Source organism: Elephantulus edwardii, unplaced genomic scaffold, assembly GCF_000299155.1.
Source record: "Elephantulus edwardii isolate Elephantulus edwardi_28Jun2011 unplaced genomic scaffold, EleEdw1.0 scaffold00033, whole genome shotgun sequence".
Classification (NCBI taxonomy): Eukaryota; Metazoa; Chordata; class Mammalia; order Macroscelidea; family Macroscelididae; genus Elephantulus; species Elephantulus edwardii.
This window is the reverse complement of record NW_006399783.1, coordinates 10931694-10937209: the sequence shown is the minus strand read 5'-3', so window position 1 is coordinate 10937209 and position 5516 is coordinate 10931694.

Below are 5516 nucleotides of genomic sequence, written 5' to 3'. Positions count from 1 at the left end.
CGGGGCCTGGGTTTCAGCTGTCCACACCACAGCAGTGGACAACGAGCTTAAAGCCCCTGATGGTTCTGGGCGCTGACTCTCACCAGTGGCTATGGATGAAGTCACAGGCAATTTTCAGCCAGCGCCAGGTGTTTTTGTTCTTTTGTGTGGTTTTTTGGTTTTGTTTTGGTTTTGTTTTCTTTTAGTTCTGGTCTGAGGGCCGAAGGCCCAAGGGCCCCAAAGTTCAGAGCTGGCAGCGGTGTCACAGACTAGGGCGGGGGAAGCGATGCGGTACCTGGAGACATGGGTCAAAGGTGCAGGGGTGGGTCCCAGTTCAAATCCACTCCCTCTGTCCACTGCGTCTACGCGGCACCCAACTTTGCCAGTCCCGAAGTTCAGAGCTGGCGGCGGGGTCACGGACTGGGGTGGGGAAGTGATGTGGGCGAGTGCTATTTTAACTAACCTTTATATGTTGTCATTGTTGTTGTTAGGTGACGTCGAGTCATAGACGACTCACAGTGACTCTATGAATGAAAGACCTGAGCACTGTTCGTTCATAGAGTTTCCGGAGGCAAGCCATTTCGGAAGTGGATGCTGCTCCTGCTTTCAGGCTTGTTTTAGTCAGGAAGCTCCAGCCAACACTGTCCACCATGTGTAACCACTACCATGTTTGGCACATCAGTGTCACAGTGTTCAGCATCACAGCAGCCACGAGTTACCTCTGTACAGCAATGCACAGACCAGTGCTATACCACCTAGAAGAATGTTTGACTAGAAAATAATTTGAATCCGGCCTGAGTGCCACAGATTAAAATCACCCACCTTTGGCTTGGTAGCATAACTTTCTGTCCACTGGGCCAATGTAGCTCTCTCTATGTCATCGTTGTTATTGTTGTTAGGTGCCGCGGAGTCGTAGACGACTCATAGCAACCCTATGAATGAGAGGCCTGAGCACTGTTCATACATGGAGTTCCGGAGGCAAGCCATTTCGGAAGTGGATGCCGCTCCTGCTTCCAGGCTTGTTTTAGTCAGGAAGCTCCAGCAAACACTGCCCACCTTTATATATAAAAAATTAATTATTTTTTGCTTTGTTTCTGTTCTTTATCCCCCTCCCCCATTTTTTAAAAATAAAATTTTAATTTTATACTGGTTTACTTACAAAGTTCAAAAAAAATTGTTTTTTTCACACTGGATCTTTCCATTTCCTTTACCCACCCCACCCTTCACCCATCGAATTTTGTGACCCTGTGATTACCTCCCACCTCTCATCCTCAACCCTCTTCTCCCACCTTCCTCACCTTGGATCTTCATACATGTTTTACCAGTTATCTTTCTATTTCCACAATAATGATCTTATACAATATTTGTCCTTTTGCAACTGAGTTAGCCTCACTTAGAATAATGTTCTCTAGTCTCTCCCAAGTTAGACAGTGATTTTCAAAATCGCTGCTCCTTCATGTTGCGTAGTATTCTATTGTGTGAATGTACCACAATTTCTTAATCCTTTCAATTGTGGTTGGACAATTGAGCTGTTACCATCCTGTTACCTACCTTTCTTGCTCCAGAGCTGACAGAGAGAAAGCCTTCAACTAGGGGTGACACTCTGAACTCGGATTTCTAGCCTTTTAAATTGTGAGAAAATAATTTTTTGTTATTTAAAGCAACTTATTTGTGGTATTTCTAGCAGCTCTAGATAACGAAGGCAGGGGGAAGTTGGATTAGTGAGTATTCTGTAATACATATTTTTACAAATATGGTTCTGATGGCAAAATCCAAAGGTGATGCCTCTCTTTAGCAATTTGCAGAAAGGCGAGCCATCTCCTCCCAAGCAATTTACAGCACTTGAAAATACCCTGGAGGGTCAGCTATGAGTTAGTTCTGACCCCACAGTGAGTTTGAGTTCTTGAGTCAGGGGATTTGTTTTCTTTTTGGAGGTGTAGAGACATTGTTTCATGATACATTCCAAGTAATTGGCCTCACAGTTGTTAAGGGAGTTCGGATGTAGTCCATAGCTACTTACTGTTCATCCAAAAGCTGTGTAAGTCTCTGGCAGTTTGAATCCACCAGTAGCTTCACAGGAGAAAGATGGGTAGACTCTTCCTGCCTCAACGTACAGACTGAGAACTCGGGGAGATTTGCTGCAAGTTGAAACTGACTCAAGGACAGTGAGCTTTAGTCTGAGTTCTCCTCTCTCCAGAAGCCCTGGTGGTGCTGTGACAAGGAACTTGACTGTTAACCAAAAGTTTGGCAGTTTGAACCCAATACCTGCTCTAAGGGAAAAAGATGAGACTTCCACAAAGATTTAGAGCTTTGGAAAACCTTATGGGGCAATTTTCTTCTGTCCTAAGGGGTTACTGTGAATCTAATTGATAGCAATTATTTGGCATAGACTTCTTTGGCAGCACATATACTAAAATTGGAGTAGACTTCTAAAGCATTGTATAGGGCTTTGAAAGCTTGAAGTGGAGATCCAAGATACAATTGGTCTCTATTTACCTGGATCAATGAAAGAAGAAAGTCAGGAATATGAAATAAAATTAAATAGATGGTAAATTGTGCTCTTGCATAAACGGTTCCTTTGCATAAGACTAGAAGAGTTGCTCCATGTTTGGTCACCATTACTGAACACTTTAATTAAAGGTTACACAGAAGAATCTTGACCAAAACGTGGAAAATGCTCAACAGAATTTTTAGTTCTTAAGAAGTATAGATTTCCTGGAGTCATAGAAGTTAAGTGAACTCTTGAAACTCTTACCCTTTTTTGTTGTTAGGTGCCGTCGAGTCAAGTACAACTCATGGCAACCCTGTGAGTTCCCATGATCAGAACCCTGTCCTGTCCTGAGCCAGACTCACACTCTCTGACACACTTGAGACTGTGGCTGCAGTCACTGTGTCCATCCACCTGGTTAAGAGTCTTCCTGTCTTTCACCGTCCTTCCACTTTTCCAAGCCTAAAGTTGCTCAAGGAATAGCCCCTCCTAGCAACATGTCAGAGTGTGTGAGGCAAAGTTTTATCATCCAAGGAGCACTCTGGTTGCACTTTCTCCAAGACATATCTGTTCATTCTTTTGGCAGTCCATAGAATATTCAGTATTCATCTCCAACACCACAACTCAAAGGCATCAATTCTTCTTCTGTCATCCTTATTCATTGCCCAGCTCTCAGATATATAGCAAATGATCGAAAAGACTATGGCCTGAAACAGGTGTATCTTAGTCTTCACACTAACATCATAGCTCCTCAGTAATTTGAAGAGATCCCTGATTGCAGACTTTCCCTGATCTTCTGACTGCTGGAATCAAGTGTACCAACTATGACGAAGTTGTTGACAGTTTTAATCTTTTCTCCATTTATTATGATGTTGCCTATAGCTTCAAAGATGGGAATTTTTGTTTCTTGACATTGAGACGCAATGCATATCGAAGACTGCATTCCTTGATATTTTGCAGCAAGGGCTTCAAGTCCTCACTTTCAGCAAGCAAAGTTGTGTCATCTGCATAAGAAAGGTTACTGATAAGTCTTCCTCCAATCTTGATGCCACATTCTTCTTCATAGGGTCCAGTTTCTCGAATAATTTGCTCAGCATCCAGATTGAATAAATATGGAGAAAGGATACAATCCTGACATATGCCTTTCTTAATTTTAGACCATGTAGTGTTCTCTACTCATACAATAGCCTCTTGGTCTAGATATGGACAAGTGTTCTGGGATTCTCATTCTTTTAATGTTAGCCATAATTTGTTATGATACACACACACACACAGACACACACACACACACACACACACATACACATTTACATAGCTAATAAAGCACAAATCTTGTTGTTAAGTGCGTCAAGTTGTAGGCGACTCAAGCAACCCTATGAATGAAGGTCCTCAACCCTTGTGTGACTTTCATTCTTTCTCCAGGTTCATAGGGTTTCCAGAGGCAAGATATTTATGGAAGTGGATGCCACTCCTGCTTCCAAGCTTGTTTTAACCGGGGAGCCCCACCAAACACTGTCCACCATCGGTGTCACAGTGTTCAGCTTCACAGCAACCACAAGCTACTTCTGTACAACAAATGGACACACCAGGGCTATATGACCTACAAGAATGTTTGACCAAAAACAATTAAGAACTGACCCGAGGGCCGCGGATTAGAGTCACCCACTTTTGGCTTGGTAGCATCGCTTTCGGTCCACTGGACCAGCTGGTCTCTCTCTGTGTTGTTAAGCGCCATCGAATCATAGACGACTCATAGAGACCCTATGAATGAAAGTCCTCGACCCTTACATGACTTTCATCCCATCGATTTCTGGGGCCTTATTTTTTGACCATGCCTTCTGAAGCTAGAACTTCTTCTTTCGTTACCATTGGCTCTTGGTCATATGATACTTCTCAAAATATTTCCATGTCGGCCAATTCTGTTTGGTATAATGATTCTGTGTGTCCCCTCCATCTTCTTGTGATGCTTCCTGGATCATTCAAGGTTTTGTCCAAAACATCTCCAAGTATTGCAGCTTGAGGCTTAAATTTGTTTTTCAGTTCTTTCAGCTTGAGAAATGGCAAGTGAGTTCCTCCCCTTTTATTCTCCAATTCTAGGTCTCTGCACATTCCATTATAATACTTCGCTTTGCATGTCAAGCAGTGCTTATAAATCTTCTGTTTAGCTTTTTTACTTCAGCATCTCTCCCCTTTGTTTTGGTCTGTCAGTGCTTTAGTGCCATTTTCAGTCTCTTCTGACATCCATTTTTCCTTTCTCCTCTGTCCTTGTAATGATCATCCCACAGGTCATCTTATCTTCAATCATTGGTATGAATGTTTCAAATCTATTAAGATGGTTTTAAAAGTCAGGTGGGATAGACCTAAGATCATATTTCGATTCTCATGGATTTGTTTTCATTTTCTTCAGCTTCAGTTTGACCTTGTACATGAATGTTCTACCGCACCTGGCCTAGTTTTGACTGTAAATATTGAGCTTCTCTAATGATTTCTTCCACATACGTAGCTAGTCTGATTGCTACGCAGGCCATCTGGTGAGGTCTGCATGTATCTCTTGCCCTGAGATAACCTTAATCCTTAAACAAAAGTGTCCTCTGGGGGTCATCTTTAAATGAAACAATAAGTTAGTCAGTTTGCCTCAGGCACAGTGCTGGTTTGGAGAGCTGTGTAGAGTAGCAAATTGCCAAGAGCAATCAGATAGGAAGCCTAGTAGTGAGTGAGCACTGAGTTCATGAGGATGAGAAACAATCTGGGAAAGAAGGCTGAGGGTGACTGAGCAGTCTGAACGATGTCTTCAGTGCCACGGAATGTAGTGACTGCTGAATCCTCGTATATTTTGTTGTGTGCACTCTCAACAACAATTAATGAAGCAAACAGAGTATGTTGTTATTGAATACCATCCAGTCGGAACTGACACATAGCTGACCTGGTGGATTTACAGAGGCAGTTAATCACTTGGGAGGAAATTGTCCATCCTTCTCCCACTGAGCAGCTGGTGGCCTTGAACCGTGTGCCTTTTTAATTGCAGCACAGCTTTTTGCCACTAGGCCAC